Source organism: Thalia democratica, chromosome 6, assembly GCF_965202585.1.
Source record: "Thalia democratica chromosome 6, ktThaDemo2.hap1.1, whole genome shotgun sequence".
In the NCBI taxonomy this organism is placed as follows: Eukaryota; Metazoa; Chordata; class Thaliacea; order Salpida; family Salpidae; genus Thalia; species Thalia democratica.
The window spans coordinates 47,656,828-47,671,010 of record NC_139170.1 but is presented as its reverse complement, the minus strand read 5'-3'; positions in this window follow the sequence as shown (position 1 = coordinate 47,671,010).

Below are 14,183 nucleotides of genomic sequence, written 5' to 3'. Positions count from 1 at the left end.
GGTGTTAAAAAACAAAAACAAGTATAAATTGTGTTACATTTGAAATAAAACCTCTAATCAAAAATGTCCATCAATAAAAACTTTTTATTGAAAATTTTATTAAATTTTATTAAATAACTAGTTTCTCAAAAATATGAATAATTATTAATAAGTTGATTAAATATTAATATTTTATAAACACTTACGTTGTACACTAAATTCTACAAAAACGATGCTGACATTCTTTTATAGTTTAACATGATAAACTTGTAAAAACTTTATTTATAGTTTTTTGTAGCACGAATCTAATTTCCAACATTGGTGTTTTGTTTACAAATGATAAATTGTAGTTCAAGATTTTACATAAGCTAGCTGTGAGAACGTATGTAAAAATTTAAAAGTTAATTAAAATTCAATTTATTGGACATTCTCAATCTACGTTGTTCTATACAACTAAGTTTTAAAAATTAATTTCTAAATATTTAGAAATAAAATAAACTCAATTATTTTTTTTTGTTGCATTACCTTAATAAAAACTAATACGTTTTTTTTAAGTTTTTAAGAACATAAAGTCTGCAAGTTAACATAAAAAATTTAAACTTTAAAATAACAAGAAACACATTTTAATTGTGTTATTAACATTAAATATTATAAAAATACTACAAACTTACTAAAAAATCTTGAAGTATATTTTTATGTTTACATTGAGGGTGGCAATTTTCATAGTCATCGAGCTAAACTTAAAATAAAAAGTCTTTACCAGTCTAGTAGCTAAAGAAAAAATCACATTTCAAAAAGTCAAAAGACTCTTCAGAAACAAAAACAAGTTAAAATGATAATTAAAAGCATATTTAAAAGTATTTGTTATAAAAAAAATTTGTTTACATTTTTGACAAAACTTTTTTAACTCAAAAATCCGGCTTGATTTACTTAAAAAATTTACTTGAAACCTCTAGTTAACTTCAATGTTAAAACGGTGTAATAAGAATTAAAACAAAAGCTTTTTTCCGACTTAGTATAGTTTATTGAAATTTAGCTTTTGAAAAAAAACAACTAATATTGAACCAAATCTAAAAAGCCAATATTTGAGTTTTAATTAACATTCGTTCACTATTTTTTCATCAAAATTTTTGAAAGATTTATACCCTTTAAATGAAATGTTTACCATTAGTTTATATTTTTATAAAAAATTAGCACTTATTTGTATAATTTTAAAATATAAATTAACCCAAAGTTTGCTTTCAAGTATTCTTACTAGTTTTTTTTTTTTAATAGTTCTTGAGTTATGACTACTAATTTCATTAGAATATTTATTTACTATGGCATATTCATTTTGTTTAAAACTTTTATGAACTTCATTTTAAATTACAACAGACCATTTCAAAAATTGTCAAAATTATTTTATATTTATTTAGACAGTTTAGTGACACGTTAAGACAGTTAAACAGTCTGTGTTCTTTCAAGTTGAAACTTAGTCTTATCATAGTTTCATAACCTTCGTTACCTATTGAAATATTTTTTTTAATTAAAATATTTCAAAATAAAATGTTTTTTGATACAATTCGAACTTAATTAGTTTAAAAAAATCTAAGCTGTAGTAAGTTTTAGACTTTAAGCGTTTTAATAAATTTTAATACTAAAAACAAAATAAGGTAGCTAATATTTTAGGACGTTGTTATTCAACTAATATTTATTTATATAACAAAATAAGTTATAGTTTACAATTTTAAATTGTGAATGTAACTATGCTACTTTGAAATATTTACTATTATAAGTAGTGATCTACCGAATCCAAGATTCGGACTCGGATGAATCCGGCCTTTTTGGACTTGGATTCAGCCGAGTCTCATTTTCAAAATGAGATTCGGATTCGGTCGAGTCCTAAATTTTTAAATAAGACTCGGATTCGGCCGGATCCTAATTTCAAATACGATTCGGATTCGGCTGAATCCAAAATTTTAGATTCGATAGATCACTTTAAACTTTTTGAATTTCACTTAATAAACTAACAATCTACCCACAGATTATTAGGTTGACAATCTACCCACAGACAGTCAACAAGACCCAACTGAGACTTTGGATGTTGGCCCACCAACATCCATAGCTAACAAATTTTTAATAAATTTCTATTTTTTTGATGTTCTATTTTTTGGAGTGAAAGATTGTTATAAAAATAAAATCTTAAAATAATTGAAGTTACTTTATTCTTTTTAAAGGGTTACCAAAAAACCTGGAAACATGGAGTTTCACAATTTAAAAAAAAACCTAGAATTTTGAAAAAAAAAATCACTAAAAAGAAACTAATTTTAAACAACTGTTTCAACAATTGAAAAAATTGTTAAGTAGTAAAACATTGATTTGACACAATAAAATCTACCGTATATATATAAATTTTTTGTCATAATCACAGTTTTATTTATTAAAAAACACTTATAAAGTAGCTTTACAGTATATTTTCAATGTTTGTATACTTTGTTTTACAACCAATTTTGTTAAGAAATTGATATTTATTGATGTCGAAAAGATGTTAATTTTTTTTTTGAAAAATCTCGAGGTGACTCAGGACAGTTTAAGGTCACTAAGGGCAGTTTTTTTGACTTGAAGAGTGGCAACCCTGAATAATGTAAATGTTGTTGGTAGTTTATTTATGATCCAGGTAGATTTTTACTATGCACAAACAAAAAGCCTTGCTTCTTGTTCAAGATGTGGATACAAGGTTAAACTCGACATATCTTATGATAGGGAGACTGAAAAAAACTGATTAAAATGTCCGGTACTATAAGGCTAACAATAAAAACGATCAAGATTCAAATATTACGCCTGAAATAATAGCTGGTTAATGACATTATTCTACTGCTCGAACCTTTTTATTTTGTAAAAAAGGAGTGTAGTAAAAACGACGGATTGCTCTCAAGCGTGATCCCGCATGCAAAATCACTGACAAATTTTGTTAACTTTTATAAAAATTCAGAAGAAGTATCAAATGTTTGTAAAATTTTAGCCAAAAATATAGGCCAATTTCTCCACCACATTTTGAAAAAAACAAGAATAGTCTTTTGAAGTATAACAGAGACATCTTTTGCGATTTTAGTTCAATTTTTAGTGTTTAACAGTTGCTTAAGTTAATTTATATTTCTTTTTTGTTTTTGTTTAAAAAGTGTAGTTCTAAGTAATTCCAATTCTTTTTTAGGCCTTTACAACAGTTGGTATTATATTTCAATTTATTACGGCTCAATGTTTTTTGTTTTATAAATATGAACACTTTCAGAAGTTTAGGTTCTAATTCGTTTATGGTCACAATAAGAACTATCTCTTAAGTTACACGTAAAATGTTTAACTTTTTTTGTTTTAAGCATTAACAAAAATTTACACTTTTGACAACATAAAATATGTAGTTTTTGTTATTTCTATTTGTTTTGCTACTTATTCTTATCTGCAACAACTGAATACATTACAGGGTTGCCAAATAATTTCTAGGGTCTATTTTTAATTTTAAATTAAGTCCAAGGTAAAAAAATTCTTAAATAGTACAACGACATAAAAAAGGTTTCTTATAGCTTCTTTAGTTGCGTATAATTAAAAATTATCCATCGATAGTTTTTTGTGTCAAACCGAAATTTTACTACACAACATGTAAAAGTTGTTTAAAATTCTATTTTTCTTATTTAAAATTCTATGTTTCTCAATTTAAAATTCCAGGTTTTTTAAGCCTAGTTTATCAAATTTTAAATATAGGTTCATCGGCAACCGTGATATTATGAAAGTTAAATCATATTCAACCCAGTAAACTGCGCACAACATGGGCCAAAAGTTTATCAAGTTTCAGTTAAAAGCAATTTTAATGTTTGAAGATTGTAAAATTTTCAAAGGTGCTTCATAAAAGTTCTATTCAACGAAGTTCGCCAACTGCATGCAAAGTTCTCTGTACTGCATGCTCAGATTCTGACTTGAAATCTAAATCAAGAGAACTGTGTTCATAAACTAAGGTTGTGTCCAACTGCATACCAGAAACTCTACACACGTTTATTCTATAAAAAGAACCATATGTTTCGCCTACAAAAAAAATAACAGTTGCTTTGTAATTGATATAACTTCTAGTCATTCTCATTTCTGTTCTATTCCTTTTAATTTTGGTTAGTGCATTAGCGAGACAATAAAAAAAATTTTGCAGAAAAAGGTTCTACTAACATTTATTTTTATGTTTAAACATCTAGACGCACTTATGTTGCTACAAACATAAAGCTAAAAATTACTAGCTTCAAGTAGACCTTAACTTAAGTGTTCACTTTTGTTGCAGCCCTACCACATACGTCAAAAAACTTTGATCTTGTTCGGAGGGTTATTACTTAATTTTGAAACTTGTTATTGTTGTTAGAAACGCAACATTAGTCAACTAATAATTTTCAAGCGCGACAAAAATAAATGAGAAAAGCTGGCATTTGGGGGACACGTTTAAAATCAACCCAATCAAATTAAAGAACCGCTTACCGGTCGAGGGTAAGGGTTGACAGGATACAGGATAATGAAAAAAGTATATAAATTAAATTATTAAATAAAATCGAGTGGATTTCAATAGTATACAGTTGTTATATCGATTCTCTTGTACCAAAAGCCGACATATAGTTGAATGTTAATGAGAGCGAGGACCCTCTATAAATATGAGACTAACAATAATTAAACCCGTACTTAGAAGCAACGGGCATTGTAGAACCTATCCCATTAGTTTGAGAACTAACTGTAGATACTAAACAAATTGGGCTTTGTTCAACTTTTAAAACAGTTTTTTTTCTGGCTAACTTAGCCCATCTACTACTAGCACTCTACACCGAAACACTATTAAATGGCGACTATAAAAGAATCAGTCATGAAGCTAGATAAATACAGGAATATGTTAATACAACTCAAAAATTATTTGATAAATATTAAGTTGACAATGTTTGATCATAGCAATTCGATCACCAGACCACGAGCTTTCGGTAGATTGAGACCGTCTCAGTCTACCGAAAGCTTGTGGTCTGGTGGTCGAAATGGTATGATCAAACATTGTCAACTTGGTCTTGTCTCACGGCATATGATAGTACAGGCCTCTGTAGACTTTGACCAATGTTTTAGTTAATAAATATTAGATTTATCATGTATGGACTTCAAAAGCTATCTACTGGTCATGTTCACGTGTTCCGACCTACTTTAATAGGATTGTTTATAACTATTTAAAAACTGTTTTTATTATGATGAAATAGAAACTTTTAACAGAATGGAGCAGTCGTTAATGGAAGACAAGGAAGCTTAATTAAAATTTAGATTTTTTATGCAACAAATTATTTATCTGTTAGTATATTATACTTTTAAATTCTTGTTGCAGTACATCTTGCTTAAAGCTTTAATTTGTTATTATGGATTCCAAAATGTTTTATAATCGCCCCATTTAATAAGTATCACCCCTTCATAAGTTTATTACCTTCTTTTTTTTCCGTTATTAGTTATTACCCTATGATAGAATCGCCCAGAAGTAGATATTTCACCCATTTAGGGGACATGGGTCTGTACACTAATAACTGGTAGTACATAACTCAGGGTTGCCACTCTTAGAGTCAAAAAATCTTCCTTGAGTGACCAGAAACTTCCCTGAGTAATCTTAAACTTCCCTGAGTTTTTTTCAAACCCTTTAAATTATTTTTATTTATTAAAAAATTACCATTTTAATTCTAAGAATATTAAAGAACTTGCCGCAGGGCTTAAAATTATTAAATAAGCACTTAAAAATGAATGAAATAAACTTTCATGAACAAAATATTGAAACTGGGATTAACTATATCTCATTCTAGATCTAGAAAAAAAATTTCCTGAGATTTTTTTTAAATCTTAAAATTTCCCAGAATTTTTTAGAAAAAACCAAAACTGCCCTGGATTTCCCTGAATTAAAAAAAGAGAATCAAAATTCCCTGAGTTTCCCTGAGATTTTCTACAACTAAAAGATTCCCTGAATTCCCTGAGTGTGTGGCAACCCTGATAACTAAAAACAGCAAAAAACACAAATAATAAAATCAAGCAAAAAAAAAAGATACACACATTAAAAAGACAATCTAAAATTATGAGACAGTTTTTACAGCAAGAAGCTAATAACAAAATCTAAACTTATCAACTGTAGTAAACTAGAAATAAGTTATATTAAAACAAATCATTATAACAAAAAAAATATAAATAACACAAAATATAAATAAATTTACGACTATTCTTAAAGCCTCTTTAAGTTTTTAATTACTGTTTATTAAAATTGAATTTATATTAGTAACATAAAATATTTATTTTTTTGGTACTGCAATGATGGCGAGCTAATAGATAGGTAGGTTTTCTTGAACAAGCAATTTAAATATTTAAACACTGATATTTTAAAGGTGGTTAAATAAATTTTGACTTAACCAGGTACAAAAACTTAATATAATATTTATATTATAAACAATAAACTTATATTAGAATGGCGTTAGGTTAACAATCATAAAGCTTATTATTTCTAAGTTAAATTAAATTGTGCCTTAAATCTTCAATAAATTTTAATTAAAGATTAGTGATCTACTAGATTCAAAACTTGCGACCGGGACCTTTTTTAATTCAAGATTCTGATCATAATTCTGATGATATCAGCATAATCAATTTTTTAAACTTGATAAATTATGCTTCAAACATAATTTTACCTTTGGTGTTTCATTGAAGTAAGCTAAAGTACTGTATATTAAATCAACATGTGTTGCTGATCCAATTTAGGAAAACATACACTAAAAATTAACTCAAATAGATACGGATCCGGTCATAACAGAAGCTTATCAAAAAAGGCCAAATCTTGCCGGATATGGTGGATCACTACTAAAAACTAAACTAAAAACTTACTTATATAACCTTCTAATGACCTATTATAGCATTTAAATTAGTACTCTTAAGCAAAATCTCCATAGTTACTTATATACTAAGTTATGTTTATAAAAAAAAAAGAAAACTAAACTTCAAAATTATTAAATTGTTATATTAAAGTATCACTAATTAAAAAGTTAAGCACATACTAGACAGTCAATACTTTATACTAAAATTATTTATTTTATGATATAGGAACATAATTAAATTAACAGTAAATAACTGCAAACTTTTTTTATTACATTTATAAACCTAAACCTGCAAACTTTTGCATTTTTGATATTTATAACTATAAAATATAAAAATTAATTTTAAATAGCCTGATTTCTCAAGTTATTATAAATTCGTAGAGGTTTAAGGCAACTTGTTTTACGAAGAAATGCAATGTTTAAGATCATAACTTAGCTAGCAGTACGCCTTCAAAAAATAAAGTTTTACTAAAGTTTAATTATTTTATATATTACTATGGAGGCTGTATAAGTATTATTTAATGATGTTATTTTAATTAAATTGTAATAAGGTTTTAAATAGATTTTCTTTACTGATTGGATACTACTATTTTTATCCAATATATTTCACGAAGCATTCATATGGTATTTTACACAAAAATATTTACTTAAAACAATAATAATATTTCATTATTACATATACAAAAAAATTATAAGGAAACAAAAAGTTACTTATCTCAATAAGCAAAGTACTTTATTTGAAGGGCCCATACATTTACTATGATTGTATAAACTAAATTTTAAGAGAATAGTTGATTTATTAAAACAATGACTTTAGAAGAGGGTTTCGCCAACTTAGCAACTAGATTTCCAACTTTCAGGTCTAAATAATAAAATATTTCCCTTCAATACCTCAAGAAAAAAAACCTCACTGAGCTTAACATTTTGGTAATATTGATGCAGAGTCCTTTTGTTGATGTGACGAAAATCCCCAAATATTTGCTGAGTCAGCATTAAAAAAGTTATAAAAATTTTATGATTTAATTATTTTATTTCATATGTTTGGTAGGGTGGGTTAGCGTTAAGGGTATAAATAAAAAAATAAATAAATTTTTGGGTAAGGTGGGTTAGAGTATAAATATTTAAAAAAAAAAATTTTTAATAATTGATGATTCAGCAAATAGTAGGGAAAACACCTTTGCTTTAAAATCAGACTCATTGATGCAAGAAAAACCATTACTCTTCGCCCATTCAACACTTATTGCCAACTGACTGACTCAAACCGCCCACTTAGGCAAACTCTGCACAGACAGGCAGGAAAGCGGAAATTAACTTTTTTGTTGAAATCTAACCAATTGGTTAATTGAACAAAATTGGGTTGCTTGTTATTATAACTGTTTTTATTTTTGCTCCAACTTTTTTTGAAAGTTATCATGTAAATAAAAAGTTACTAACGTCAAATATTATTTTATGGGGTTCACGACTATTCAAATATGGACAGTTTAAATACTTTAAAAATACTTAAAGGGCCACAATTAAAAAAGTAATGTACAACTGAAAATAAATACATATCAAGTTCCTCATAAATATCTACAAACCTTTTTTCTTTGTAAAATTCTAAATGTTTTTTGAGATATGGTTCAAATAAGTTTTATAATATAGTAATTTTTTATTATCTCAAAAGATATTTAAAGTTTTAAAAAAAAATGGCTTGTAAATATTAACAAGACCTAGTTTTTTTTTGTATGTATAGCTATTTTTGAGACATAGTCTCTTGTATATTTTTTAAGAATTCGAATTGTCTGAATTTAAAATGTCATGTAACTTATGTGATGTATTGTTAATTAAGACTACATGGTATTTCAAGTTTATACAAACTGAAAGTACTTTTAACAATAATTATTTCAGATATAAACTTTTTATAAAAAAAAGTTTATGATCATATTATTAGAGCCAGTGATGGTAGTTTGTTATTTGAGACAGAAGCTAAGATTTTATAACTTAAATTAAGAATTAAAAGCATACGGAGGAGGTCCAACAACTTTTACTAAAACAAAGACAGGTTTTGATGCTAAAGCTAAAATATGAACTATAAAATATAAGTCTTAATAAAAAGAAAAAATTCTTATTATTTGAAACACTGTAATTTTTCTAAAACATTTTTCAAACCAACCTACAAAACTTGTTATAAGAGTTCTGTAGGAAACTTAAATTCAACTAAAATATTAACTTATATCTAATTGTTTGAACTAGAACAGTTTTCTTGACCAAGTTTAAAAATATTTGTCGAAACAAATCATCAAAAACCTTTTAAAGATTTACCTATTAGTTATAAGTATTTTTTCGTCCTCATAGTTTGTGCCTTCCATAAATAGCCTATAAACTCTTTAAACTTTTAATGCTTGTATCTCAAAAAATATTAAAAATTTTAACAAAAAGTAAAAGGTACCTTAGTTAATATGTAAAAAATAAAACTAAAACAAAATTATTCCCTCTCTTGGCCCTTAGTGGTTTTTTCATAACAAACCAATTTTTTTTATTTAAGTTTATGAAAATTGTAACATGCTAGGAGGGAATTTAAAACCTTCTTGAATAGGATTTATTTCTTGCTCTAATCAACTGTTTTAAATAAGTATAAATTCTTATTGTATAAAAACAGATAGGAGACAAAAGAGTTAAGGCCATAGGGGGGGTGGGGGGGTCCGACTTTTTTTTTACAAAAATTAACTTTGGTTTTTATATGAAAGCTTTAATTACAAACTACAAGCTAGTTTTTATAGAAATCAAAAATATCATTTAACTTTTGAGATATTTAATTTGTTGTAAAAATTTTCCAATATAAACGTATGGACGGCAAATTTCTCGGGGTTAATTTTCTCGGAAGTTTTAAAATTCACTAAAAATCTATCTCCTCCTTCATTTTTCAAGCAATCTTCTTTAAATTTTTAGGAAACATTCCTTATAATAAAAGGAAAAAATGTTACTTTTGAATTTTAATTATATGAAGAAATAAAAATTTTATCACAAAAATTAAAAAAAGAAATTTTTTTTTTTCAAAAAAAATATATTTTTACAAAAATTTTTTTTAATTCCAAAGTAACGTTTTTTTTTATTGTATAAAGATAAGACTGTGAAAATTTGAAGAAGATTGCTTGAAAAATGTAGGAGGAGATAGGTTTTAAATAAAATAGTCTTATATCGGTGTTTTAGTTTTCCCTTCCCATAGGGAACCTATTATGTGGCCTGACTTTGACTGGTCATGTATCAAAAAATAATTTGAATTTTTAAAAATGATAAAAAGCATCTTGAAGCTTAGAAAAAACTCTATAAAATAAGATCAACTTGTAAAAATCATGATATATCCCCCCCATGGCCTTAAGTATCTCAAGTTATAGCAAGGTTTCCCAAACTCATTTTCTTAATCGCCCCCTTTTCAGAAACGTGAAAAAAATCGCCCCCCATGATTTTACAAAGTAGTTTTTCTCTTGAGTACAAACTATTGAGCCAAAAAAGTTGTGTTCGAAATGTAATTTAGACTAGTACTTCTTATGCACGCACTTTTGGGATGTGTTCAAAGTAATTTACAGGGCTTGAGAAAATAAGTTACATTTGTTTTCTTATAAGCCTAGTTAAGTGTATTAAAATACTCAATTATTAAAAAGCTTCCTGTAATCTGTAATCAATCCTGTTTAGATATAAATTGTTTTGAAACTAATAAAACTTTTAGGGTAGTGGTGGACAACTATTATAGTCAGCAATTCATTATTACTAAAAAAATCTTTTTTAGTGTCAACTCGTTAAAAAATGTAATTTTGGGCTGCATAATTTAAAAAAATAACATATATGAAAATTAAAAACCTCGAACAAAATTGTTATAAATTTATTTAGTAATATTGTAATCTAGGAAATACTATTGTGAACTGAAAACAAAATTGAAAGTGTAATTCAAAATATTAAGTATCAAAAAACTAAATTTTGTTTATTTCGCACAACTAGTTTTCAAGTTACTTAGCCCTTCCGAAATTTGACTGGATTTTGACCGTACCTTACCCATCTGAAATCTTAACTTAAACTTGATATTATAATAATCTCTCATATAACGAATTTCGGAAATTTAGAAGTTAATACTAAGTAACTTATTTAAGCCGAACAAAATACTTAACTTACTTTATAAATAGGCATATTCTAAAATTACTATACCAGAGATAAAAAAAAATATAAAAAAATGAACAGTTTATTTTACACATAATAAAATAAATAGTAAAACATAATTTCTGATCTATTTTGAGGAAGTTTGACCGACTGGTTGATTATCTCACATGAAAAGTGGTTTCATCAACAGCTTCAGTTAATGAAGTAAAGTTATTAATTTCAATGCTAAGATATATTATAAGCAAGTTAGTTGTAAAATTAAAAACTTAAGTTTAAACTTTTTAAACTATATGTTTTAAAGTAGAATACCATTGAATAGTATATGACTTGGAATAACCTTTAGGAAACTAAACTTTAATTTTATCATTTTCTTTTTTCTTAAAATTTTCTTTCAATTCAAAAAAAAATCTAAAGTTTTACAGTCAATTCTATGAACAGAAAGTAATCGACTAAAAAATGCTTTTAATTAGGTTAAAATTTTGTTTTGTAACTGTAGCAGTCTTTTTGATGGCTTATTTAATACTGTTTAAATTTATTTTTTCTCTAGTTATTAGCCTATAATAATTTACCAGAAAAAACAGTGAAAAACCAAAAGCTAGTGTTTAACTAATAAAATAAATAACACATTTTAATTGCTGATAAATTTAAAATTAAGATAAAACAAAAAACAGTTGTATTAATAGTTTAAAACTCCTTAATATATAGATTTTTAAACAATAATAAATCAAGTTAGTAAATAAAATTGAGTTTAAGAATCTTTTAAATGAAAAATTTGAAGTCATTTCAAATAGAGACCTCAAGTTTATATTCTTCAAAACCAAAAAAAAAATTGAAATAAGAACTTTAATGGTTATCAAGATTTTATATTTATACAGGTTAAACAAGTAATAACAAAAATATGTCAAATAAATTTCTTTAAAACAAGTACTTTAATCACTATGCTATAAAAACTTTTAGTGTAATGTAAAACGACAAATATAAACTACAAAATTAACCAGGTCAAAATAAAACTATTAACAGATTTAAAACATAAAACATTTTAAAAATACAGTAGAATTCCGCTTGAGTTCGCACTTGGAAAAAAATTAAAAAGTGCAAACTCAAAAATTATTACCTTTTTTTTTTACAAAATGATAAATTTAAATATGTTATATGCAATAACGTATTTCCAACAAAAATAAAAGTATACAGGGTTGCCAGTTAACCTAGAAATTTAATAATATATAACATAGATTTTTACAAACCATTAATGATCTAAAATAACATATATGTCAGGTTATTGAATGGCGAGAGGGATTCCGATCGTTTATGATCTATGTGATCATTTAAAAAAAAATATATATGAATGAAAATATGTCATTTACTTGAAAGTAGGAGTCATAAGTACTTGACTTTTTTCTCTAAATTTTACATAAACAAAATAAACTTTTTTTGTTTAAGTTTTACCTCAGGGTCAAATATTTCATAGCAAGCTAAAATTAGTAAAATAGCAATATATAAAGTAAAAATTTTATGACAGCCGAAAGTTTTAAAATCGCCCCCTTTTCGCCCCCTTATTAGTTATCGCCCACCCTTTCGCCCCCTTACTAATTATCGCCCCCCGAATTACTAAAATCGCCCCCAGGGGGGCGATATCGCCCACTTTGGGAAACCCTGAGTTATAGCTTTAAAAACATTTACCAGATGCTGTCAAGTTTTTATAATACTTTGTAATAAAAAAATCTAAATCCCTGCTATTTACATCAAGCAGCAATTTACAAGGAAATATCTTAACTATGAATATTTTTAATTTGATAAAATTTGATAACTTTGCTTTTAGAATTAATTAGTTCTTAGTTAATGGCAATAATTAGTTAAGGGGTGCAATAGTAAATCGGTAGATAACTTGTAAGTGGATATTTACTAAGGGAGAATATTTTCAAAATTTCTGCAAAGTAAGAAATTAAGAAAATAAGTTTTGGAAATTTACTTTAAGATTAGTTTGCAACACTAACTTAATAACGATTAATAAAATGTGAATTAAAGTTTGTAGTTGGCAGACAATGAAAAAATATTAATGACTTATTAAACTTGGAAACTTCAAATTCTGACAACTTAAACTTCTATAAAAACTTTTTCAAAACAATTATTGAAAAGAAAAGTTTTTTAAAGATTTTTTTTTAACTTCTGTTGTAGAAAGGCTTAAATGTTAGAAGACAACATAAAAACATTTTTAAACTTAAAATTAAAGAGAAAAGTTTTAAGTGAAAAAGTTTTTCACCTAATTTATTTTGATATATTTTATTTAAAGTTTGATATGTTATAGCTTCAAACCAATGTGAACTTTTTTACAAGTAAAATGTAACTGAAAAAGATGTGTAAGATAAAACTCAACTAAATTAGATCTGTTCGTAAAAAACAAGGTAGACCCTCCCATATGCAATAAACTATGTTGACAACACATTTTGACAAAGCTTGGGTGTAAGATAAACATGAAGTGTCAGTTTGAAAATGATAACGCTAAATAACATAAAAACTCTAACTTCTAAACAAGATACTAGTGCAAAAGTGACTCCCAAAGCAAATATTACTTGTTACATTTGTTACAAAGCGTTTAAACAACACATAGAAACTATTACCTATATGACTATAAAAATAAATAATAGGGTTGCCAAACGTTTTTGGGAAATTTATTCCAGGTTTTCTGAATTTCTTTCAGGTTTAAAAAAAAAAATCTTTTGGTCCATTTTAGTAAAAAAAAAATTTGTTAATTTCTTGTGTAGTATAACAACATTAATAAGATACTGTAAAGCTATTTTGAATGTGTTTTTTAAACAACAAAAAATCATAAAAGATGTTTCATATTTAATAAAAATTTCGTTACTTTACATGTACAAGTAGTTTAAAATTCCAGATTTTACAGATTTTTTGGTAACTATAAAATAAGAAAAAAAAGAACTTTTATGAATTCTGTTACATAATAAATAATTTTCATTTGCTAAATAACCTTACTAATAATAACAACTTTTCCTGAAGATTGCAATATTGTTCTTGTTTTTATTAAATCAAAATTTTATTTTACTGAGTTCAAATTTTTATGTTATTTTTCTAACAATTACTAGTTTAGTTTCTAACTATGTTATCTAATCTGTAAATTGTTATACACGTTTCCCGCTTTTCAAACTTTTAACCGTCTACTCAGAAAATAGGTAGTGAAAT